The 27,182-nt window shown below is 45.6% G+C and overlaps 1 long non-coding RNA gene across 1 annotated transcript; it reads left to right on the top strand.

Annotated features, from left to right (window-relative positions):
* The first annotated feature begins 1,621 nt into the window (after nt 1–1,621).
* Nucleotides 1,622–26,674, top strand: LOC308573129. Its single transcript, XR_014001944.1, has 3 exons — nt 1,622–1,808; nt 17,972–18,151; nt 26,063–26,674. It is a non-coding gene; the product is annotated as an uncharacterized lncRNA (long non-coding RNA).
* Nucleotides 26,675–27,182: the final 508 nt, after the last annotated feature.

The raw sequence follows: 27,182 nt of genomic DNA, 5'->3' as shown, positions 1-27,182 counted from the left end.
TCTAAGGTTCTGGCATGTCATTCTGTGGTTAATCACTTTTAGTGAGTGTCAGTCAAGCCTACTCAATGTGACTCTAATGGATGTTCCCAATCCATAACAGAGAGCTGTTAGATGCCAGATGCCAATCTGTTTTGTCACTGATGTGCCTAAGATTCTCGCAAATCAACAACTACAATGAATCAACCGTGGTTTGTATTTTCTTATTAAAAAAAAAAAAGAGGGGAGGGGGTCCACAAAATGAGCAAGAATCCAAATGTTAATGGTGCAGAGCTTTCGAAGCAAATTGATATTTTCCCTCCATGCATGTGGGAGAATGTCAGTAATTTATAGCATAAGTCTTATAGCAACAGAAAGGCTAACAAATTTATTATAGAGCGAGCGCTCATGAACTACAGCCACTTCATCAGATGCCTGAAGAACAGATAATGCTTTATGCATATGACAAAGTGGACTGTTGTCTGTGAAAGCTTAGGACAGAGGTCATCCACCTGGCACCTGCAAGCAACATGGTACCCACAAAAGCTTCCACTGGTGCCCTGGACTCTGAGATGTTTTTTTTTTTTTAAAGGAAGTCTCCAGCCTTCCTAGAAAGAAGATTATGGGGCAAAATGTTCAGGTATCTTTGTGTGAAATGAGATTGTGCGTGGTGTCGCTACCTTGTACATCATTCCCTATTACTAGACAACAACTCTCTCACTCTCTCTTTCTCTGTGTGTGTGTGTGTGTGTGTGCCGAGGGAGACAGCTTTCCAGGTCATGTGGCCAGCATGACTAAACTGCGTCTGGCACAACAGAACACTGTGACCGAAACCAGAGCGCACGGAAATGCCATATGCATATGACAAAGTGGACTGTTGTCTGTGAAAGCTTAGGACAGAGGTATATGCCATATACCTTCCTGCCACAGTGGTACCTATTTATCTACTTGCACTGGTGCGTTTTCGAACTGCTAGGTTGGCAGAAGCTGGGAGAGAGCAACAGGAACTCACCCCGTTGTGTGGATTCGAACCGCTGACCTTCTGATCAGCAAGCCCAAGAGGCTCAGTGGTTTAGACCACAGCGCCACCCACTCCCTGAGTCTAACCACCACACCACACTGGCTCACAAGTAGAGAGGGAACTCCTGGGACTCAAAGCCCACACTGCAAGCACCACAGAGTTCTTCTTTACTAACTTAGCAGACAGTGAGATGAAGAACATAGTTTTTTGGTGGAAGAAGCAGTGCAGTGGAACAGAAACAGTGTTGCGTGTGAGCTAGGCAGAGCAGAAGGGAAAACTAAGCTCTTTTACATTCCTAGTTATGTCACAGTAGGCTGCCTCTCTTGATCTGCAAAGAGTGAGTGAATCATTCTGCCCCTAGGCAGGGGAGTTGGCTGCTGTCCTGACCTTCTTTTCATCCTTCTTATGATGTGACCATTGCCAATCAGAATTTTAAAAAAAATTAAAATGTCATATTGCTAGCATCATCTTTTCACAGTAGATTTGCCTGGCAAAGGATCTTTGTCCCCCGCCCCCCAGTAATACATCAAAGCCTACCCAGATGGCTTCCCAAATTCCTAGAGCCCTGTTTAAAATATCTGAACCCACAGCGTGTCCTTCACACATTGGCTTCAGATAACAAGATCCTCAGCGTGGAAAGGACTGGTGCGTCCAAAGCTTTTAATCATTGGCATCTCAGCACTGTGCTCAAAGTTCTTAAATAAGCTGAGCTGACAAAGTCCACTGGCTACCAAATTTCCTGCCTCTGTTAAATAAAGCTTATTGCCGAGAGAGAGAGAGGATGAAGATGAAGATAAGGTTGCTCCGCATGGTAAGGACTTGTTTACTTGTTACATTTCTCCCTGAGGAATTGTTCCCTTGCTGAACACGTCCCTGTGGATTCTGCACCCCCCTCCTAGAGTTGGACAGATGTTACTTTTCTCGATTTTATATTGCTCTGGCAATCTCATCCTTCAGTTTGAGACATGGCTCAGTTTCAGAGCCTGTTTCCAATGCCCTAGCTTGGCCCTGATGCTCAGTGGTAGAGCATCTGCTTTGCATCCAGAAGATTCCAGGTTCAATCCCTGGTATCTCCAGGTCAGGCCATGAGAAAATCCCACCTGAAACCCTGAAGAGCCATTACTAGTCAGTGCAGAATACTGGATGGTCCAACACTCTTAACTCGGTATAAGGCAGCTTCCTATATTCCTATATCAACCTTGTTAACAAGGATCATTTTGAGGATGGGCTATAGCTCAGTGGCAGAGCATGTGCCTTGCATGTAGAAGGTCGCAGGTTCAATACCAGCAACTCCAAGTAGGGTAGAGAAAGACTAACATCTTGTCAACACAGTAATGAGTTCTGCACTCCCTGAACTCCCCATTGCTCATTGTGGAAGGTTCTTAAGAAAATAAAATGAGCCCTGCTGGATCAGCCCAATGGCCCATCTAGTCCAACATCCTGTTCTTACCGCGGCCAAACAGATGCCCATGGGAATCCCCAAAGCTCCTCTTCTATTTTTATGTTCTTATTTATCTAGGTAGTGGTGTTCATATTGCACTAGATGAGTTTCAAGTACTCTATCTGAAAGTGTTCATTGAACCATCTTGATCCTAGGAGGTCCAAGTTGCCTCCATGGGACAGGTGCATTCAACCAGCTTAGGCTGCTGCTCCAGCCTGGATAGAGATAACCTGGCCTTGGCGACCTATTTCCTGGTAAACTTCAAATTTGACTGCTGCAATATATGGGTCCGTCTTTGAAGCTGTTTCAGAAACTGCAATTGGGACTAAGTGTTACAGTCACATAAGGCCAGTGCTTTGCCAACTGCAGTGTTTTCCAGTTCATTCGCCCCCACAAGCAGAAAAAAGATGCAAGACAACATATTCAATGGTAAAAAAAGGTTCTATTTATTAAATTTTAACTGATGAGAGGATCTGTCAATTAGCCAAATACCTAAGTGCAATTGGGAAAAATCAATGATTACATTAGAAGGAACCATCCTTCACCCCCACTGGACATGTAAGACAATGAGTTAATTGCCCCCCAGTGAAGCACTGGGAGAAGGTCTCCTTGTTCTGGGAGAATCAGCTAAGTGATGCCCAAGATGCCAGATTCCGCTGTCTAGCATTCACCATGGTGCACAGGCCAGGCTCTACGGGCACCCCAAGAGTGTGCCCTTATAATGCCTCAGGGTGGCAGTGAATTTAAACCTTTACCTTTTCTTTTCTTTTCTTTTCTTTTCTTTTCTTTCCTGGCCTGCACTGAATGCCAAGCAGCCAAATTATGCCAAATCAGCAATTGATGCCGGCTGGAACATGTCCTTGAATTCCGATAGTGTCTCTTACTTGCTGAACGGAGACTAGGGAGGGTCATGTGTGCATAGAAAGGATGCTATTGTACACAGGTGAAAATTATACTCATTGTTCTGCCCATGTTTTCCTCTGACCCTGCTCACTGTGACCATGTGACCTTCAGGCTGAAAAGGATTGCCCACCCCTGCTTTGTAGCATCTGCCTGTTTGTTTGTTTGTTTGTTTGTTTGTTTGTTTGTTTGTTTGTCTGTCTGTCTGTCTGTCTGTCTGTCTGTCTGTCTGTCTGTCTGCCTAGCCATCCCATGGTCAGTGTACAGGGAGACAAAAGAATCATCAGAACTTCCAGCCAGGACTCAATTTTGAAGCGGGTGGAAATGAGAAGGTGACTTCCTTTCAGCTTCCTTGCCAGCCTGCAGTAATAAGACAGCTCTTCAGCCTTCTTTAATTATATAACAGTTGGTAAACCTGATAAGATCTTTCCCCCCCACACCCTCCTGTGGGGAAATCCTATAATGTCATTTGCAGTTCTTTCCCTGCCTGTGATCACTTCGTAATAGCTTTAGGCTGAGGTCCAGTAAATCAATATGGCTACACACCAATCTGCACCGGCTCTCAGCGGATCCATACCAACCCTTTTATTTCTTACTCCCATAGTCTTCACAGGACCTTGCCAACTGTCGGTCTCAGAGGAAGGGAGCGAAGGGAGGCTTCCATTTGCCCTGACTGCCCTGGCCATGAAGGAGGGGCAAAATTCCCAGATCAGTTCAGGATTAAAAGTAAAGGGACCCCTGACCATTAGGTCCAGTCATGGCCGACTCGGGTTGCGGCGCTCATCTCGCTTTAGTGGCTGAGGGAGTCGGCGTACAGCTTCCGGGTCATGTGGCCAGCATGACTAAGCCGCTTCTGGCGAACCAGAGCAGTGCACGGAAACGCCGTTTACCTTCCCGCCTGAGCAGTACCTATTTATCTACTTGCACTTTGACGTGCTTTCGAACTGCTAGTTTGACAGGAGCAGGGACCGAGCAACGGGAGCTCACCCCGTCGCGGGGATTCGAACCACCGACCTTCTGATTAGCAAGTCCTAGGCTCTGTGGTTTAACCCACAGCGCCACCTACGTCCCTTTAGTTCAGGATTAGGACCCCCAAAAAAACCCAAGCTCAGCACACGCCTACTCCCACTTACTAGACTTTGGGAAGGAGGCAGGAAGGTGCTCCTTCAGCGAGGCAGCCTGTGCGGGAGAACCAGTTGCGCTCTCCTAAATCTGTCTCCTCTCTTGTTAAGCAACATGAGACATTAAGAATGTAAGAAGAGTTTGCTGGATCAGACCAATGGCTCATCTAGTCCAGCATCCTGTTTTCACAGTGACCAACCAGGTGCCTGTGGGAAACCAGCAAGCAGGATTCAGGCTCAAGAGCACTCGCCCCTTCTGTGGTTTCCAGTGACTGGTCTTCAGAAGCATTTGTGCTTCCATCTGTGGAGGCAGAGCCATTACGGCTAGCAGTCATCAATAGCCTTATCCTCTGTGAATTTGTCTAATCCTCTTTTCAAGCAATCCAGGATGGTGGGCCACCACTGTCTCCTGCGGGACTGAGTTCCACAGTTTAATGATGTGCCACATGTATACTTTCTTTTGGCTGTCCAGAATCTTCCGCCTTTCCGTGTCATTGGATCTTCATGGGTGATTGTGTTATGGGGGGGGGGGGAGAGATAAAAGGTTATTGTCTAGCTTATATTAAAGATTGTTCTGGGTTTGCTGTTGTAACAAGGAGTGGTGAAACCAAAATATATTAACTTGCAACCTTAGACCTGATGTGAACACATAATGGCTTTTTATTACACTTGCTTTGGGAGGCAGCACTGTGGGAAGGGGTTTTTTTTGGGGGGGGAGCATTAAAATGCCAGTAGCTCATTATATTTTGCACATGAATAGAGGCTTGTAAAGCCGCTGGTTTGTCTACTTCCATACATATATTTCTGTTACTGTGGTCTGTCAGAGAACTCCACAAGAAGTAGGGAATCATAAATATTGAAAAGGAGATGTGTATTGACTCTTTCGATTTGCTCAGAGTCACCCCCCTTGTGCTTTTTCTGACCTGGGGGAATTATCAGTGAGATTTCTCTAAATGTCAGCTTCTGTTCCTTAAGCATCTCAAATTAGTAGGCAGGCCTTTGACTGATAATCTCGCAGGTTCAATGGGAAGCAGATTTCCATCCCTGGATTTCTTCTTCCCCTACCCCCCTTGCAGCAGGGATCCACACGCCACCGGGTCTTGCGAATAAATTTGCCAAGGATTCCATGCACGTTCAGCCTTCAGACCAGTGTCAACGTGGGTGGCATTCGCATCGAACGCAGGGTGAATGTTGGCTGAGATTCAACGGCTGTTTCAAGGCTCGGCTGAAAGAATGCCCTGAGATATTATGCCAAATATCTGAGTGATGTGCCCTGGCTGTCCTACTGAGCCCCACTGCAAAGGATACGTTGGAACTGGAGAACCTGCCAATATTCAAAAGCAGTAGTAGGGCAAATGCTTTTATAAGACTGGCTCAAATTGTACAGAAATAAGTAGAGAGACAGCAACTTTTTGGAGCTCTGTGGAACACTTATTCAGGCTGGACAAAAAGGAAAGGAAAGGAGAAGGAAAGAGAAATGTTGCCAAGCATGGAGATAAACCTACAAAGCCCAAACCTGCAATGGCTATGTTCTACCTCCACTGACAGGGGCATTATGCCTCTAAATATCACCTGCTAGAATTTACAAAAGGGGGAAGTTCTGTTGCACTCATGCCCAGCTTGCAGGCATTCGGCTGGACACTGCGAGAACAGGATGCTCAGCTAATTGGGCCATTGGACCAATCCAGCAGGCAAAAAGAATGATGGAATTTCCCCCCACAAAAAATAATGGAATCTGTTCCAGCAAGAGGCAGTGATAGCCACCAACTTGGAAAATAAGGAAAGCAGGAAGGAAGGGACATGGAAATGAACATTAAATTTCTGCTAGTTTTCCAAAAGTGGCTTTTACATAGTACGAAAGATCACATAAAATGTTTAAATTATCAGGTAAGAGAGCACTGTGAAAAGTGGAATAAAGTGCTGTCTGAGTGCAGCCTTATGCCCATCAATCTCAATGACTCTACTCTAAAATGGGACACTACCTAGAATATTTAAATTTCCCTGTCTTGCACTAAAAGTAGTATTTCTCTCTCAAGCTTCCACCCAAAGAAGGTCAGTGTCAGTGACAAAACAATTCACCTTGTTTGACTGTTTCTGCCCCCCACCAAAGGAGCTTTCATAGAAACAATGGCATGAACATTATATTCAGCATAGACCCACTGAAATTAATGGACCTGAGTTATTCATGCCTGTTAATTTCACTGTGCCTACTCTGAGTAGAACTAGCACTGGACACAACCCAGTGGGAAAGCTGAGTGTCAATGCGAGGAGAAAGCGTGTTCTCCCTAGCAGAGAGCACGTGTTGCGGTTGGGAACAGGCCACCCTCCAGTGACTAGGCAAATTTAGTTGAATCCCGGCCATTTAAATGGTTAAACTGGGTTGCTGGGGTGTTTTGATTGTTGCCAATTCGGAGGAGGGGTCAGAGTCTATATATACAGGGGCCAGACGTTGGCACGGCCTCTTGGCCGTTTTGCATCGGATCACATGGAGCACTGGGACAATCTTCTCATTGTCTGGTTACATTTCTTTATTTCTTTATTTCCCCTTTCTTTTAATCCTCTCTAGTCCCTTAAATAATTTAATTCCCCCCTTTTCCTGTTCAATTTCCCACCCCACCCCTTACCCTGCCCTGTAGGAAGATTCTCCCTGTATCTGTGGCTTGCCTTTCCCAATAGTGAGAGAGCCCCCGTTAGGGGCTTTCTTTCGCAAAAAGGTTTCCCCCATTTCTCTTGTTGAAATTGTGGGGCTAGTCAGGGCTGTTCCCAGCTTAGCTGGTATCACTTTCGTTTATAGTATCCCCGAAGGTTGGCTTTATGGCTCCCTGTGCCTCCAAGGACTATGAGCACTCTGTATATGCTCTTGAACTATGCTGTTTCTGAACAAGTTTATTTTCTTTAAGTTTGTTTTGCCCTGATAGTGGCGACTGCCATTTTGAGATGAGCCATTGTGGCTTAGTGGCTAAAGTGCAGGACTAGGACCTGGGAGTTCATATCCCCCTCTTAGCCATTGTTATAACAAAACAAAACAAACTGCTCCTTATGGGCTATTCTGTTGCTGGGCAGTTCGGCCCATTTGTGATAAAAGAACTTTGGGTTTCTTGAAGGGGTGCTTCCCTCTAAAAGGGCAAGCAGGGGTACCTGGACAAGCTGTGGGCTACCTCAACTCTGCTATTTCACTGGAAACATTTATGCCTGGCCTAGCAGGTGATCCTAGGGCTTTGCCCTAGAATTCGATGGCCTGGAAGCGTTTCCGGCCTGAATAGTGTCCCCATGTGGTCCATGAAGCATTGGTTTCACTGGGTCAGCGCATAGTGCCGGTAATGCCTAGGTTGCAGGATTGGTCCCTGTATGGGACAGCTGCATGCTCCCCCATGCTCTACCTGGACACTTAAGTCCTTTTGGTGGTTACCTCACTGCGAGGGATGTAATGGGCGCCATGTTTGCAATATGCAACTGGGAGAAAGCACCTTTGCATGCCCGCATTGCAGTTTGCTCTGTGCGTTGCAGAGCACGGCGCTGCACGGGCTGCAATTGCATTGCATTGCTAGGAGATTTGCAGTTGCATTGCACGGAGGGTGTGTAGTTGCATTGCACGGAGTGTGTTGTTGCATTGCACGGAGTGTGTAGTTGCATTGCACGGAGGGTGTAGTTGCATTGCACGGAGTTTGTTGTTGCATTGAACAGAGGGTGTGCAGTGCACGGAGTGTGTAGTTGCATTGCATGGAGTGTAGTTGCATTGCATGGAGTGCGTGTGCATTGCAGGGAGTGTGTAGTTGCATTGCATGGAGTGCGTGTGCATTGCAGGGAGTGTGTAGTTGCATTGCATGGAGTGCGTGTGCATTGCATGGAGGGTGTAGTTGTATTGCACAGAGTGTGTTTTGTTTTGCTTTGGTTTTTGCATTGCACGGAGTGTGTGTGCATTGCACGGAGTATGTAGTTGCATTGAACAGAGGGTGCAGTGCACAGAGTGTGTAGTTGCATTGCATGGAGTGTAGTTGCATTGCATGAAAGGTGTGTGCATTGCAGAGAGTGTGTTTTGCATTGCACGGAGTGTGTAGTTGCATTGCACAGAGGTTTTGTGTGTGCATTGTACGGAGTGTGTAGTTGCATTGCACAGAGCGTGCTTTTTGCATTGCACGGAGTGTGTAGTTGCATTGCATGGAGAGTGTGTGCACTGCACGGAGTGTGTGTTGTTGTTTTTTTTGTTTTTGTTTTTTTTTTTTGCATTGCACAGAGTGTGTGTCTGAAAAGGAAGCTGGCTTGGCGGCAGCTTGGTTGGGACTTCTTTAGGGGTTCTGGCCAGCGTCGGCCCTGTAAATTTACATATCATGATGGCTGCACAAGATGCCCCCTGCCCAAGCGGGGGCTGGAAGCTGGCAAGCAATAGCTCAATACCTTTTGCCCATATTCCCATTTTATTTAGGGATCCAGTTGGATATCGTTGCTAAAACATACCACTTGGCTATGGAGAAGCTGTCTGCCTTGAAGGAAGTTATTTTGTAATACTTCCTCTGTAGCAAGTGATGCTTCACCAGATCCGATCTTGCTGGGTCACTTAACTAATCTTCCCACTAGGCCAGGCTGCCTAGATTTCACCCCTCCCATATCCAAGAATCTCCTGAGGAGTCTGCTGATTCTCCAGAGAGGAGGAGGCGTGTTCTGGTCTCTACTTATTCTGCTCCAGCACCAAGTCAGTCAGTCAGTCAGTGTCGGAGAGGGAGAGAGACTGAGTGTTAGAGATCATGTGTAGAGATAAGGTTGCTGCTAAGGGCAGCTGCAGATACTCAGTGCAGTGCAGCATTTATTTATGCTTAGACCTATTAAGCTCTGTATATAGTTTGTATAGTTGTAGATACAATAAAGAAGATATTCTACAGAGCTGCTCTCTGAGTTGTTTATATACTCAGACTCTGCTGTACTCTGCTGTGCGACGACTGTCTTTTTGTTGGAGTGAATCCGGTGCTCACAACTCTAAGCTGTGAGTCCACAGCACTTTGACCTGTTCATGTGCAGAAGGTGGTCTCTGGAAGTGCTACCCAGCTCGCCTAGCCCAGTTGGGGCTGAAGTGGATGAGTCCAGTTGGTGGCACTGGCTCAAGGGCGATGCTGACAGAGGTCCCCTTACCTTTGTGTATGCCTACCAAATGTGGTGAAGGCAGATATCAGGCGATGGTAGCAATTCCTGAATGTATGCAATAGTAGTTCGCCATGGCAGGATACCTTGAACCCGCTCAGGGATTTTCAGGTTCATGCTGGTGCTGCTGGATCTTTGCCCTTTGGTTTTTATTTCAAGGGCTGCTGGTGTGCAAAGCTATGGCCTCAAGCCTGGTGTGGTGAGGCAATCATGTGACATAACTTTTCTTGAGTTTTCCCCATTGTAGTAGCAGTTCACATGTGGCCCGAGGAGTTCAGTGACCATCGGATCTGCTTTTGGTCTGATAACCAGGTGGTGTTGAGCGTCTTGGCAAAACAGTCCTCATGCTGTAGCACAGTCTCTGCCCCTCCGCACATGCTTTCGAGCTGCGCCACTTAAGGTTTAATATTGTGCTTTCTACTCTCCAAATTACGCTGACACTATCCGATTTTCAGATGAAGCGCTTCAGATCCTGGGCTCCAGACTCAGCTATTGCCAGACTTTTCCAGTCTTGTGGCATTTTGACAACAATTAGTAATTTCAGAGAGCAGCAGCTTCCATTTCCCCTTCTGCTTTTACCTCTTATGGGAAGGCCTGGATGGATTTCTTAGCCTTAAGCTGGCAGTTCTTGGCCATTCGGAAGAATTTGCCCCCATCCTCTGAGCAGATCCTGCAGTATTTGGTCCACCTGCTGCAGATTGGGCATGCGGTTATAACTATCCGAATTCAGTCCGCTGCAATGTCTGTTTCATTGAAGCTTTATTTTTTCAGAGACCCTTGTATAAAGTTTGCAGTGCGCAGGGCCTTGGAAGGTTGGAATAGGCTCCAACCTCATAGGACAGTGGGCAGGAAGTCGGTCAATTTTTACCTATGCAGTATCTGCAACAAGTTAAAACTTGTCTGCGGGTTAAAGATCAAGGTGAGACTCCTTTCAGTAGTCCATTGCATTTTCGCACTGAGGGTTGGGGAAATGGTTGTTGGAGCCAGCACGGGGCCGAGATTCTGGAGGCTTATTGCTTCAGGACTTTTCCTTATCCTTTGGAGCTTGACATTAGAGCTGGTAACTCTAAAACAGACTTAGTGGGCAGGAGTGCCACAATCAGGCTTCCCGCCACAGGTGAGGAGGGCCCTTGCCCGGTTATGGATAACAGAATATTTGGCTTTTTATTCCCTGGGGGCTGGCCCGCTCCTAGTGCATGAAAATGGGTTCCCGTTAGCCCGGCATCAATGTGCTTACGTCGTGCACCAGTTATTAGAGCCTGCGGCTTGCTTACCGCTGAACACTCCTCATTCCTTACGATTAGGTGCTGCTGCAAAGGCTGCACACTGGGGGCCTGTCAGTAGACAGGATTGTGAATACGGGTCATTGGAAGTCTGACGCTGACAAGGATTATATCAGGAAGTGTCACAGTGATGTCTGTGCTGATGCTTGTCTGTTGTTTCCTTTTTTCATAGGAGCAGCTGTGCACATTTGGGCCACAGCATTGTACACTAGGCTGGCAAGCATGTTGACGGGTTTGGACTGGGGCGTCATCTCAGTCTTCCTGCCCATGTGAACATATACTGGATGTCCAGATGGGGAATGCTTTGGGAGGAGATCCTTCCTTTGGTGCGGTCGAGTGTGACCTGTGCAGGTCCTCCCGCAGTGCTGGTGGTACAGCTGGGCGAGAATGTTTGCTGTCTTCCTCCAGCATAAGTTTGCATTCCTGCATGCAAGAGGGCTTGGATTGAGTTGATGGCAGCTCTCCCTGGACTCAAAATAATTTAAGGCATTGGTTCAAGGTGGTCTGGAGGGGGGGTGGGAGCACCTGTCCCCTCCAATGCGCAAAGATGTTCCATTAAGGGAATCCAAGGATTTGCCATGCTTTTGTAGACCCCTTTTGAGGGGTAGGGCCATGCAAGAGTCCCTGGGAGCATTTGGGGTGAGCTTGAGTCTGATCCTGGTTCATTCCTCCCCCATGCTGTTTATTGGAACTGACGATATGGTGGGGCCCAGTCGTCAGTGCTGCCCTGCTGAGGTCAGGTGCAGCTAGTCGGGAACCAATGCCTAGACAAACTACCACCGAGCAGGCCAGAAAGCATGTTAATAAGGCGGTGGATAATAGAATAAAATAAATAAAGTGAATAAAATAACAAATAAAATAAAATAGGTCCTTGCTTTAGGTGGTTCTGTAATATTGCACCCTCCTAATTTTCTTCAAGGCTGTTGCCCTCTTTAGGGCAGATGGGGTGCATCTTTCCCCTATGGGGAACGACACCTGGCGGGATGCGATTGCCTTGGGATTCATTGCTCCCCCACAATGTTTGCTGGTACTGACGATATGGTGGGGCCCAGTCGTCAGTGCTGCCCTGCTGAGGTCAGGTGCAGCTAGTCGGGAACCAATGCCTAGACAAACGTACCACCAAGAAGGCCGGAAAGCATGTTAATAAGGCAGTGGAAATAAAATACAGGTCGTTGGAAATCGAATGCATTCAAAGATTATGTTCGTTAACATTATTGGTGTCTTACAATTTTTGCTTGTTTCATCTTATTTATCAGGTTTAGCGGTGACCCGTTTGGATTGTGGGGCACAGTATCGTCCATTGGGCTGGCGTCGCAGCACGGCAATCTGGATTGGGTCCAGATTTCGGCTTTCCTCCACATATTCGCTTGTCTTGGCTGTCCAGACGTGGGATGTGCTGGTCGGAGTTCCTGCCAAGTATCCGGAGGCAGTTGCTCTTGGAGGGGCCGCCAGCTGCTATTGTGGTGCAGCTTGGTGAGAACGACCTGGTGCCCATGGACTGTTTGTCACTACGTGCTGCAATTTTGGGTGACCTGGAGACGCTGCGTGCAATGGTGCCGACAGCGAAAAATTTTTGGTCAAAGCTTTTGCAACGCTGCGTTTGGAAGGGCAGTCGTTGCCCGGCTGCCACTGAAAGGGCCCGAAAACGCATCAATTCTGCTGTGGTCAAAAAAGTTTTGGAGCTGGTGGCGATGCAATTTCCCACCCCGAGATTCTTTTTGAGAGGCCATCCTTTTTCCAAGCTGATGGCATGCACCTTTCCGCTTCAGGGAATGAGGCTTGGATTGGTGCGGTGGTGACCAAGCTGAGGTCTTGGTTGGGGCTGTGAGTGGTTTGGCGGTGAGCTGAGGGCTCCATGGCGGTTAGGCACTGGTTAAATTGGTGCTTGGAGGGGTAAGTGCCTACCCCTCCAAATGATGCGAATGGGAATTCCGTTAAAGGAAATCCAGGGGCTTGCCATTCTTTCGTCCTTGTCCCCGGAGTCGGACTTGGGCCGTGCAAGCCCCACAGGAACATGAGGGTGAGAAGTAATGGTCTGGTGCCCAGCTTTATTTCTCACCCAATACTTGTTTCCCACGCTGGCTTCCGCTGGTATCCGGAAGGCCAGCTCTGTCCCTGAGGGCAAGGACAGATAGTCGGAACCAGTGCCTAAGCAACCACTCACATTTTTGTATTTGAATAAAGTTGTGGCCAAAATTATGCCAAAAACCTTAAACAAAAATTGATGTGTGAAGTGTGAATTATTGGGGGGCTACTGTGGCTCAACACGCAAAGCGTGTTCTCCCTAGCAGAGAGCACGTGTTGCGGTTGGGAACAGGCCACCCTCCAGTGACTAGGCAAATTTAGTTGAATCCCGGCCATTTAAATGGTTAAACTGGGTTGCTGGGGTGTTTTGATTGTTGCCAATTCGGAGGAGGGGTCAGAGTCTATATATACAGGGGCCAGACGTTGGCACGGCCTCTTGGCCGTTTTGCATCGGATCACCCGCCCTCCCTCCCTTTAATAGGGGGGTTTTTTATTTAAGCTGATCGCTTGACCTTGCTATGCCTGTCATGGTGTCGTTCGCCTTGGTGCGGGGGCACGGTAGGAATTTTGCCATCTGGCTGATTGGCTGGTGCCATTTGGTTTTTGCCTACTGCGTAGCAAATCGTCACAACTTGTAAGGTTGGCGGTTAGGCACTGGTTAAATTGGTGCTTGGAGGGGTAAGTGCCTACCCCTCCAAATGATGCGAATGGGAATTCCGTTAAAGGAAATCCAGGGGCTTGCCATTCTTTCGTCCTTGTCCCCGGAGTCGGACTTGGGCCGTGCAAGCCCCACAGGAACATGAGGGTGAGAAGTAATGGTCTGGTGCCCAGCTTTATTTCTCACCCAATACTTGTTTCCCACGCTGGCTTCCGCTGGTATCCGGAAGGCCAGCTCTGTCCCTGAGGGCAAGGACAGATAGTCGGAACCAGTGCCTAAGCAACCACTCACATTTTTGTATTTGAATAAAGTTGTGGCCAAAATTATGCCAAAAACCTTAAACAAAAATTGATGTGTGAAGTGTGAATTATTGGGGGGCTACTGTGGCTCAACACGCAACGTCCATTGCTCCATCACCTCTGCTTTGATTTGCTTCCTTAACCTCATTTGATGGCTGCTATTAAGAAGACCCACCCACCCCCACCCTGTTTCCAGAGCTTTCCCTGGTATTTCATTATCTAGCTTGAGCTTGAATTTTTGCATGAAAAGTTTTCACATTAGAGTAGCATTCCCCGACGAAGAGGAAGATCAGAAACAAAAGCAGGTTCCATTTTTGATCTGCCGCGCCTGTGCTTCATCTCTCGCTACCTTTTTTTAAGTCAACTGTAAAAGAATATGACACTTGGGCATGATTAGTTCTTCTCATTCTGTACCTTTCCACTGGAGGGAGGGGGCTGCCAGTTTCATGCTCCTCCCTTGATCTGCCGAGTTCCGAAGCATGAGTCAGAAGTGCTTCATGTCAGAAATTAGGATTCTCTCCAAGAGCCATGAACTGATGAAGTCTTTTGTTGTTTTGAGACAAAATGCACTGAGTTCTTCTCTTTTAGAAGTTAGTCATCCTTTTCTCAAGCCTCTCTCTCTCTCTCTCTCTCTCTCACACACACACACACACACATCAAAACTGAAACAATATTTGCTAGTTGGCCTGAGTAATTATTATGCTTTGAGATTCTAGTGCCTTAAATTAAAACTTCTCTTCGTTTCATCTTCTGCCTACTGTAGGCACTTGAACCTCAAGTGCTGGAGGTCGTGTTCACTGGTACTTGGGACAAAGGCCCTTCAAAATTCTCAATCCTGGGCTGTGTCATTTTCATTTTACTTAACGGAAGGATATGTGAACTAGAATCTATCCTGTGTTCTCAGTAATTATATGCTAAAGGTGTATAATGTGCTTTGGGGGTATATTTTAGACTTCAATGTTGTTAATAAAAAGTTTTAAAGCTTTAAAAAAGAACATTCTCCATGCTGTTTGTGGAAAGTGAAATTTATTTTTTGGGGGGCGGGGGAATTTATCTAATTTTTATGGGGGAGGAAAGACCACTGCTTGGCCAGGACAGGCACAGGCCAAGGACTCTGGGGGCTTGGAAGGACCCCTCCTTGATGCATCACAGGTGCATATCTAGTCACCACCATCTCTGTGCCACTTGGAAGACTAGCAAAAGTCAGCTTCCATGCATGGTGGCTACCCGCATTGCATTTTGTGTAAATGGCAGACAGCCACCATGCATGGGAGCTGACTTAGTTCCCATTCAAAAGCATCATCACCAGTCCATCGCTGCAGGGTGTCTCCAGGGGTTCAGTACAGGGTGGGTGATTGCCACTGCTGCCCAAGCAGTTGTGGTGGCCAAGGAAGTTGGTGGTGGCCACCTACACAAGCAAAGCTAGGTCCTCAATTGGAATGTGTATGTGTTGGGAATGGGGGCCCACCACTGACACCAGCCCTGGGAAGAGATATTCCCTAATAGTTTCTTGAGGGCAAGAGTTATCATTAGCCATTGCACTAGCATGGCTTCCATCTTTTTTCATTAAGGTCCCCATCAGCACTACTGCTAGTGAAAGCAGTAGCAGCCTGGCCGCCATTTTGTAATCCCCCACAGTGCCCCAGGTTTAGTGCCATCCCAGAGTTTCCATACTCCTCTTGGCTAGGGCTTCAAACTTAGAGGTCTCTGGTCCAGTCCTAGCCAATAGAAAAACAATGTCCACAGGATTCTACATCTTGTCCTCAAGTGTAGCTAGAGTTTCTGCCCAAATAATGCCTCCCGCAGTTCCCAGAGAATTAATTTAGAACAACGTACAAGATAAAAACATGCATTTATGCATCCCCTGTTATTATTCCGAGCCCTTTAATATTACTTGGGGGTAAAGCCTTAATTGCTTTTCTTGTTATCCATTATCTGAGGACATTTCTGAGACATCCCGTAATGAAAAGACTATTCAGATCACATCACAAGCACCACAGCAGCCTTGGTTATTGAATAATATTCTTTTTTATCCCCCTCTTGGTAAAGGAAAGGGCATTTAAAATCAAACAGAAAAAGCCAGTAAAATGATTATTAAACATAAGAAGGCATTGCATTACAGAGCATCATAGATGCACTTGGAGATACATCATTGCAAACTTCAAAAAACCATTAGCTGTACCCCATCGTGGGTTTTGTTTCTATAAAAAAAATTGTTATAAAGAAAACAATAACAATACAAAAATAACAAGCCTCTGCACCTCCCACTTCCCTTCTTCTTCCAACACCATTGGTATTACAAAAACACAAAATTTGTGAGCATCATTGGTTGGATCCCATAATCAGGTAATGTAGGGAGCTTGAGCTTCAAACAATAAGGGATGATAACCCTGAATTGTCCACTGTAGTGGACAGCAGCTCACCCTACCCTCCTTCATCTCCTAAAATGGTAAACTGAGATATTAGGGCCTGAATCTGTGAGATGATCCCAGGGTCTAGGTGTGACAAGAACAAGTGGCCAGAGACTAGAGTCACCAGCTAAAGAGCTAGACTTATTGACTCTGAACTTGATGCTAGTGATCCAGGGACTATTGAACCGAGGATTGGCAGGCAGGAGCCTCCCAAGCCAGATCCCACAACACCAGGCCTAAAGAACTAGAGCCAGGACCTCCGTGGACACCTTTCCCTGGGTCTGGGTTACTACCTTGCAAGTTCAACAGAAAAGGGAATGTACCAAGTCAGGTAGCAGGAGAAGTGCTCAGCTTTAGGCCAGAGGGCTTACCTTTTAAGAGGCTATGGTTCTCCAAAAGGGGGGGCACTGTCTAGGAAAAGGGGCCTGGAGGCTAAGGCTTTAAAGTTCTCTGTTCACATCCAATCCTTCTTGGGGCAACTTGTGCACTTGGAGCTCTCCATGGTGTTGAAACAGCCTTTTGCTGTAGGCTCCTCCATGGAAGTGGAGCAGGATAATTTGTGACCTTCTGTGTGCAAAGTACAGTCATTCCTTGGGATACAGACATTTCAGGTTATGCGTTTTCGGGTTCCACACTGCGCCAAACCCGGAAGTACCAGAACAGGTTGTTTCCAGGTTTTGGCGCTTGTGCATGCGCAGAACCCCTAAATTGCGCTTTGTGCATGTGCAGAAGTGCCAAATTGCGACCCACGCGTGCGCAGATGCGGCAGTGAGGATTGCGAATGCTGCGGGTTGCGATCGGATCACGTTCGCAACCCGAGCGTCCACTGCATATGTTTTGCCATTGCATTCTGGTCTCACCTAACATTTTATTCTATAAACGTGCAGAAACTTCTTTTGTACAAAATGTTGCAAACTGTACGTTTGGAAGAATAAAAGTGTAAACATCATGCAATAATTCAGGAACACAGGGAGCTACTTTACACAGAGTCGAACCCTTAGTTGATCTAGTTCCATACTGTCTACACTGACTGGCTAGTCTTTCCAAGGCTTCTGTTTGGGGGTATTCCAACTCCTACCAGGAGATGCCAAGGAATGGACCTGGGACCTTCTATCTGCATAGCAGATGCACTGCCCCTGAGCTACGGCCCTTCCCCTTAATTTACATGCCTTTTAAGTGAATTAAATTGCACACATGGATAATTGCTTCCTTCTGGGTGAATTCACATGAGCACAACTGTGAGAATGCCAGGTGGGAATCTAAAGGAAAGGAAGACTGCATTCACTTTCACCGTGTTACTTTCAGCCTGGAAGGGTTTTCTTTCCCTTTGAAGACTTTGAGGATTTCTTCACCAGGCTTTTTAAAACATGAAAAGGTAACTTATCAAGATGGGATGTATCTCCCAGGGCGAACTGATGCCAAAGTTCTCCATTTTAAATAATATTCTGGACTCCTTTTTCCCTTTCCCTCCCCCCCCCCTTTCTTTCACCCTTTCTTTCTTTTTTCTTTTTTCTTTTTTACAATAGCCATTATCTCACGCTTCATTCAGAATCACTATAATTTGAGTGTGGAAGGAGCAGCATGGGCATGTCACTCTAATGAAAGTCTTTGTATGAGATCTGGATAAGTGGTGTCAAGTGTACAGCTTGCCTCAATTCCAACATACAAGAAGACTTCTGTTGCATTCTCGTTTCTCAAAGCAGACCAGCTACAAGAAATGCTGAAATCAGGCCTCCTATCACCATTCGCCAGCCCTCAGGCAGCTCCTGTGATTCCAGCAGGTTGGCAGGGTTTACTGCAGATGCCTATCTGAGACCATCTTATATACAGGGGGTGTCACTGCCCGGAGTTGCCAATGTGGCTGAAATAAGCCCCACCTCAAGGTATGTTGCACTCAGGTCCTTGTTACAGGCTTCGCATAGGTATCTGGCTGCCCACTTTGAGAACAGGACGCTGGACTAGATGGGCCAGCGAAGCTCTTCTGATGTCCTTAAGAATCTTCTACAAGGAGTAATGGGGAACTCAGGGTAGTGCTCATTACTGTGAGGATAGGATTGGATGTTACAGTTTGCTGGAGAGTCTCTCTTGTGATTCACAACATGCAGGAGTGTATGAGATTTGTGGTGGTGGGCATCAGCTTTGTTGTTGTTTAGTTGTTTAGTCATGTCTGACTCTTCATGACCCCGTGGACCAGAGCATGCCAGGCACTCCTGTCTTCCACTGCCTCCCGCAGTTTGGTCAGACTCATGTTGGTAGCTTTGAGAACACTGTCCAACCATCTCGTCCTCTGCCATCCCCTTCTTCTTGTGCCCTCCATCTTTCCCAACATTGGGGTGTTTTCCAGGGAGTCTTCTCTTCTCATGAGGTGGCCAAAGTATTGGAGCCTCAGCTTCAGGATCTGTCCTTCCAGTGAGCACTCAGGGCTGATTTCCTTCAGAATGGAGAGGTTTGATCTTCTTGCAGTCCATGGGACTCTCAAGAGTCTCCTCCAGTACCATAATTCAAAAGCATCAATTCTTCAGCGATCAGCCTTCTTTATGTTCCAGCTCTCACTTCCATACATCACTACTGGGAAAATCTGCTTAGGCACTGTAAAAATGGGATTATGGACTTAGATGGGCCACTGGCCTGATCCTGCAATTTCTTCTTATGTTCTTCTAGCAGCTCCCTCTTGGGACCCAGCCAGTATAAAATAAACAAATATGTTTGGCAGTCCTTTTGCCCTAAACTCCTTGCTAGATTAAAACTACGGAAGTTCCTATGACAAATTAACTAAAAAAAATTTTAAAGACCGTGGAAGGCTCCCACTTGCCACTTGCCACTTCCCCCTGCCTTTGATTAAACTTCATCAGGGTCTAAGAGACTGTTTTTAACTGTCCTGAGCTAGGGATGCAGTTGTGGGAATGGGCCAGTTTCAAACTGGTAGATCTCAAAGAAAATGTTTCCTTTTCGCATTTAGGTGTGTTGAGTGTGTTTTAAAAAAGAAAGAAAGAAAGAAAAGTTCCTTTTGCTTCATTGCACCTTCTGGAAAGAAATTCAATCAGCCTGGAGTAGATCTATATTGCTGGCAATTGCACCAGCTGATTAATACCTGCAGGAGCAATCACTTACAGTACATCATATGCAGACTGGCAAACAATTTATTATCAAGGGCTTAATTGCTTGTAATATGATAGATCCTTGTAACGAGGCAAGCCAATTTAGAAATGTAACAGTATGGGGGGAGGGCAGGTGGGTTACATTATGGGGATGAATGACCATTGAGGTTATCTTTAGAAGAAGAAAAATGAGCAGAATGGATGTTCATCCCAACTGCATTACCAGTCCAGTAGCAGAGTGTTTCGTTGCCCTTATCTCATTCATAAAACAAAACAAAAAATGGGTATCAGAGAGCCCAATATTCCCCTACTCAGCCATGTAGCTTACTAGTGACTATGGGTTAGTCACCTTCTCTGAACCTAAGCTACCTCAAAATGTTGCTATGAGGACAATGTAAAGTAGGGGAGAAACACGTACGCCATTTTGAGCTCCTTGAGAAAAGGCGAGATATAAATGTAAACAACGTGGACATTGTAGAAACTGTTTCCAGTGTGCCTTAATTTATATTGTCCTGTGAACCACCCTGGGACCTCCAGGTATAGAGCAGTATATAAATTCAATACATTATAATAATATTGCTGGAAGATTTACCATGAAATGGGTCCTAATGTTGATCTTTCAAGGAAGATTCTTCTACTACAGATCCAGCACACAATCCACAAAACTGCTCAAGCTATGACTAAGTTGGTGGGAATTTTGTCCAGGTTGTTTTGCTCCTGAGGCACTCAGGAGACCAGAAACATGATAATGGTTTGCCTGTTAGTTAGTTTTTTTTACAGTTAGAACAAGCCCTTTAAAATACAAACAGCTATAATAGAAATATACAGAGCTACATGGGGGGGGTGAGGTTATGTGCGTGCTTGTCTGTATGATAACATGAATATTTATATTGTCCTACATAAGTGACTTGGTTCCACGCAGACTTGACAGCTGCCAGTAACTTAGGTACACTCAGAAGCTGAACTGGGAAAAACATCACATTGTAATCTCCTTTGTGTAACAAGCTCTAATGAGCAGTAAACATTAACTGTGTTAGAAGCAGGCTAAATCCAAGGGATGAATTTCCTAGGAAGACTTGGCCAGATCAAAGAACACTATTGTTATGCACATTCCTAAGTATCCCCTGCTCTTAGCTTGAGTCCATATAACAAGGCAGGCCAGGCTTCTGAAGCCCTGACACAAAACATCCAGTCAGGCACAAGATGGGTGTCGACAGGGGCTGGCTGAGGTGTATATAAATCAGACCTTTTTCGCTTAGAGCAGGGAACACTCAAGAACATACGTAACAACCATCACTATGCAGGATCTCCATGAGGCACTTCCCATCACCAGACACTGCAGAACAGGTGCAACCTTCCAGGTGTTGCTGAACACCAACAACCCACAGCCCTAGCAAGCAAGGCCAATGGCCAGGATAATGGGAGTTGTGTGTTGAGACCCCGAAACCACTCCCTCACTGATGAATAAGAAACAAGGAATCATAGAATCATAGAGTTGGAAGAGACGACAAGGGCCATCGAGTCCAAGCCCCTGCCAAGCAGGAAACACCATCAGAGCACTCCTGACATATGGTTGTCAAGCCTCTGCTTAAAGACCTCCAAAGAAGGAGACTCCACCACACTCCTTGGCAGCAAATTCCACTGTCGAACAGCTCTTACTGTCAGGAAGTTCTTCCTAATGTTTAGGTGGAATCTTCTTTCTTGTAGTTTGGATCCATTGCTCCGTGTCCGCTTCTCTGGAGCAGCAGAAAACAACCTTTCTCCCTCCTCTACGAGAAGGATATTAGATTAATGTTATTGGGCAAATTTAGGCCACAACTTTTTTGGTTACAGATTGTGAGCGGTATTGGCTTAGGCATTGGAATTGACCCGACTATATCTGACTCCTGCCCATCACGCAGGAGTCCAGTAAGGGTCAACCACTGGTAGGGGGAGCCCAATTGATGTAAACCAACTCGAGCTCCCCCAGGGTTCCTGACGGGGTTGTGGCATGGCGCTAGCCCTGCCCCGGGCTTCGGACAAGATCCACACCTCCGGATTTCTTTAACGGAATACCCTTAAGCTTGGAGGGGCAGGTGATGGCCACACCTCCCCCAACATAAGATCAACCAATGCCTAACCGCCAAACCTTACAAAGTTGTGACGATTGCTACGAGGTATGGCAAATGGCCTGTGCCAATTTGCCAAGTGGGGAAATTCCTACCAGGTCCCTCAATGGCGACCAACCAAGGTCCATAGCAAGGCCAATGTCAAAACCTGAAAATGAGGGAGGGAGATTGAGGAAGCAAGACAAGCGTAAGCTCTCTGACTTGCGCCTCAGTTGAAATGGGGCCCAGGCACACGTCCCCAGCCAGTGGATTGGCTGGCTGGACAATGACATGGCCGGGAACCTCCGGGTGATGTGAGACTTCGTCCCCTGCCCCCGGAGGGGAGTGGGTGACCATGTGGTCCACCGCAACTCCCCCCCACTGGGAAGTGGAGCGGATTTGCTAAGTCTAGCCACCTGGCACGTGCAATGCTGAGTTGGGAGAGGTTAAATTAAGAGGGTCCTCTGGCTGTTGACTAATGGAGACCTGGCAACTCACCACTGATACCAGGGGCTGATCCTTAGCCCTGAAGCTCTGGCAAGAACAAAGTGTGGGTCTTGCCCCTTGTATAGCTGTGTGCAGGTTGTATAGGTCTTGCAGGAAAAGACAGATGTATGCAGATTTAAAAGGTGGCTTGCTAATTGGGGTTCAGCCGCAAAGCTCATCTCGGTGGACGATGCCGCTGAATTATTGCCACTTGCCATCTTACACAGAAAAAAAGGAAGAAAAAAGAAAGGTTAACTACCCAGGAATAGGAAATTAATAACTGAAAAGAAAGCCTTTGTGCAATGTTAAAAAAAAAACATTTTTTCCCATAATTATGTCAGTACTGTGTTTCTAATCATTCCTCATGTTGAGATAAAAGTGTTATGAAAAGGATTGTGTTTGAATGTGAATTATTTTTTTTCTTTCATATCCTGAGCAGCACCATGAAGACTCTTAAACGTAACAGGAAATGTCAGGTTTACTGGGAAACGCATGGCTTTTTCTACAGAAGTGCCAAGACTTGATGTACCTTTGAAATTATAATTCACAAGAATAGATTAGGTGGGGGGGCGGGGACCAGGAAAGTTTTAAAACAATGGTGTAACAACTTGTTACATGCAGTTACATAGCTATCTCCGGCAGCTTTTAAATACATATTTTTGCATCATCTATGCTTGTTAACTCCATTTGCTACTGTACTCTTCCCTGATAAGAATGTAAAAAGAGCTTCCTGACTCAAGCCAATAGCTATCTCATCCAGCATTCTGTTCTCCTAGTAGCCTAGGTGCCTAACCCTTTGTACCCTCAATGCAGCTAACAGGGGGAGGGAATTTTCAATCTGCCCATTTATTCCTACTTGCCACTTCTGTTTCACAACAGGATCTCTTAGTCCAGGACTGCTAAGCTTTCTCGGGTACTTGGTTGAAAGCTTTTTGAAAGTCCAAGTGCATGATATCAACTGGGTCATCTCTATCTATATGCCTGTTGACACTCTCAAAAAACTCTAATATGTTAGTGAGACAGGACTCACGCTTGCAGAAACCCTGATGGTTCTGCCTCAGCAAGGATTGTTCTTCAATCATGACTCCCAGCACTCAAAACAAACTACAGTTCCCAAGATTCTTGGCAGGAAGCCATGACTGTTGAAGCAGTATAAGAATGTATTTTTGGGGAGGGAAACGAAGTTGTGTGTTTTTAAAAATACATGACTGTATTTAGGTTTCCTCCTGACAGGATTATTTTTCCTTGGCATTCCTCCAAAGCTTGACTTTCTTCATTGATTTTATTTTTAAGGAAAAAGAAAAGAAAAGAAAAGATGTTCAGTTCCAACACAGTTGAAAAGCTTTAAGGCTGCTTTAAAATTGATCTAATTGTGTTTTCTGTCTTTTAATCATTGTATGTATAAAACAAAAACAAATGAAGGGTGACCTTTGGATAATTGATTTTCACTATGGAAATTACCCACCAGAAATTCTTTGCTGCTGGTGCAAAGATTTAAAACAATAGAATGCCCCACTCTCTTCAAAGGCTTGCGTGTCTAATGTCCACACACCGGGCCCATTCCTTAGCCAATTCCTATTAATAGTCTAAAACTTGCATTACAACTTTGGTGAGTAATGTGTTCTCATGAAGACATGGGTGACTGCCAGGGCATCTACAAGTTTATAGCTCTGTAAGCTGCTTGAGCATAAAATTCACGGTGTGGTAGCAATAGTTTCACAATCACACCAATTTTTAACCTTTGGCCCTGATCACTGTCAAGCAACTGAGAATCCCATATTTCCTGTTTACATGTTGGCAAGTTTCTAGCCCTCACTGCAATGGAACTAAGCTGAGAGAATAAATCCACCAAAAGGAATCCTCCCTCAGCTGTCACCTACCAGGTTATAGGAGGGAGGATCATAGTGGATTTATTCTGTCTGTTTTCAGCACTCCCACAATACAGAAATGTGGGGAATGTCCCATTCACAAAAATAGAAACTTTTATCAAAGCCTTCTAGCCATGTGAGGAGGCTGAGGAGAGGCCATTGGCCAAATCTAAAGGACTCATGGGTTATACCTGGCCAGCAATAAGCATAAGCTTAGCCTCACCCCGGGCTCCATTTTAGGTTAACCACAGTTTGTCAGATCACCCAGACCTTGACAAACTGTGGTTAATTTTAACTATGGAAACCGGCCAGCATCAAACTGTGATTTAAAAAGTTGACTTGCTTTCATTAATCATAGTCAAGATGGACCACAGTTTAGTGTTTGGGTGACATGTGAAATTGTGATTAATTCAAAAGAGAAGCAGAAGCTTCCATCATCTTCCTCATGGTCATGCCAAAGAAAAAGAGGAAACTCGCACATGCCTGGGGAAAGCTGGGCCCATTTACAGGGGTAGCCAGCAAAATGCGTTCCAGAGGTTGCAGGCTCCAGTTCCCATCAGTCCAAGCTAGCAAGGCCAATGGTCAGAGATGAAGGGAGTCGGAGTGTACTGACAAATGGAGGGCACCATATTTTCTGGTTTAGCATTACACCTCAACACAGCCAATGTGTCCATCTTCTGCAGCAAGTACTTTCCACTAGCTAAACTAGGTAAATGGCATTTCCGTGCGCTCTGGCATTCGTCACGGTCCTCTGTGTGCCAGTAGCAGTTTAGTCATGCTGGCCACATGACCTGGAAAACTGTCTGTGGACAAACACCGGCTCCCTCAGCCTGAAAGCGAGATGAGCGCCGCAACCCCATAGTCGCCTTTGACTAGACTTAACCATCCAGTGGTCCTTTACCTTACTTTCCACCAATTTATATCAACACTGAGAAGTGAAATATTCCAATTAAACACCAGAGCTCCTTCAGCAAAATGCATAGATTTTCCCAGAGAGCCATAGGTGGACTCTCAGGGACCTTGTAGAGAGCCCATATATCAGGTCACAGGTCTAGCAACCATCACTTGCATGAACATATTTAAATAGGAAAGCAATAGTAGATTTCAGTGTTGTCACAAAGTATCTTTAAATACAGTAATTTTGTCAAATTATGAGTAATTTTCAGTTGCAAAGAAAGTCTTCTGCTGTTTAGGAAGGAAAGGAAAACAAGCTGAGCTATTATTGCACATTTCAGAAATCTAGCCCCACACAGGCACAGAACTCAAGTGTTGTCATTAAGAGTAAATTATTTAATCAAAAATATGTGTGCATGTATATTCACAGCTTTGGATCAGCAGCCTGCTTGTTACTCTGTTTCCCAGTTTTTATATCAATGCTACTTGATTTTTTTATTTTTAAAAAATCTATTTTTATTAAAATTTGTAAATTGTAACAAGAGAGGGGGAAATTTGCATACAGACAAAAGTAAATGACAAAAAGCACTAAAATCATATGTAATATAAAATCCAGCAGAAGACAAAACAATTGCAATCATTTTCCATGCAATAATTTTCCATACAAACTTGCTAAATGAAAACATGAAAGAATGAAGGCATGAAGTGTTAAATTCATCATTTCCCTTGCTCCCCAGTTCCTTGCAATCCAACAGAAATATAAATGGCATGCCTGCCTAAATAAATGCTACTTACCCTCTTTTTTGGGGGGGAGCAGATTTGCCATACCCTCCACCCCTACAGAAAGAGGAGAAATTGTTTAGTCTGGGGTGGAGCGTGCTGCGGCATGTGGGACAGATTTGTCCAATGTGGGAAGTGACAGTTATCAGGCTATTTAAAGGGCTCCCTGCCATACTCTTTCCCCTTCTTCATTAAGCATCCACCCTCCCACCTTTTACACTGTGGACCTTGCTAGTTGTTCTATTGAGGTCTGAGGATGAATTTTGTGGAGAGCCCCTGACTCCTCATTTTTGCCTATTTCACACTGTCTGGTGCTGTTTGCAATAGGTGTTAATTATTTATTTTTTAGATTTAAAATCTAGAGATTTTTTAAAAGCCAGTTAGGGATAGGGAGTGATGGTCCTTCTTGTTATTAAAGAAATCTCACTAAATACCCACCCACCAACCCCCAAAAATCCACAATTATCCATTTTACTTGATTTTTCAGTAGGTATTGATCAGTGAATTAAGCCTACTCCCTGTGTAGGTGCATTTCATTAATTATCTCTTTTAAATCTGGTTTGTTTTTGTTTTTTTATAAGGAGCCTGCTGAAATACAGGCTGTTTCTAAAGAAGACGGGATCTATTAAGAATGTCTGTTGAACAAAGAAGGTCGTGATTTTATCTGTCTCCAAGTAATCTCCATGGCTGCTTCAATCTGAGACAATGGAATCATTATGCACAGTTTGGTAGATATGAAGAAACTGAGATCGAGAAACACAGGTCGCAAGGACAATGTTCTATTCTGTTCCAGTTTTATCAATCACCGGCAAACCTTTGGATTCAAAAACAAACATTTGATTCCATACAAGGAGGGAAATAATCTCAAAATGACAAGAAAGCCCACTATTGGTACATTTTTCACTGTTAAAGGCTGCAGTCTGAACCCCTGGCCAGCTGCTGTTATACCCAACCTAGCCTCCTGCCAATTTCAAGGATCATCAGAATGCAGGGTGTCTCTTGCTTTCAGAGACCACCCAGTGAGCCTCTTACTCTCACAAGCATGGATGCTCTTTGTCATCATCAATCCCATCTGTTCGTAAGTTTTATTTCCTCAGTTAGGTACTCCTGGTTGCACTCCCACAGCTTCTCTGTAGAGGAGGTTCCCTGCCTAATAGAATTCCTTCTCAATTCATTAGTGGGCTGAAGACACTAGAAGCTCAGTGTTATGTACTGAGTTGAATAGGATCCAAAATGCAGCAGTCTGATTGGTCCTAGAACAATGCAGCAGTATGATTGGTCTGCAGGAGCCACCCAATCCAGCTCCAGGTGGAAGTGAATCCATAACCTGATTGGCCGACAGGAGAATCCCGGAATTAGCCAATCATGTGCAGCCCATTGTGTAAATAATGTATATAAAGCAGATATTGTGGGGGAACTTCCGTTCTTCCTCACCACTATGAGCTGAATAAAGAGCATGAAATCCACTCTCGACTCCGAGTATATTTCACTCAGCTGCTTGTTTTTGTCAAATGAGACTCACCAACTCAGGAAATGACCAATGGCGCTCCTGCAGACGATCTCAGCAATCAAGCTGGAATATAAGAATCCCCGAGGTACTCAGGACCTAAGTCATTCAAGGTTTTGAAAATTAATGCAGGGACCTTGAACTTGGCTCAGCAGTCAATGGGCAGCCAGGACATCTGTTTTAACAATGGTGCT

Source organism: Podarcis bocagei (assembly GCF_964188305.1).
Source record: "Podarcis bocagei genome assembly, chromosome: 14".
NCBI lineage: Eukaryota > Metazoa > Chordata > Lepidosauria > Squamata > Lacertidae > Podarcis > Podarcis bocagei.
This window is presented reverse-complemented; position numbering and strand designations above follow the sequence as displayed.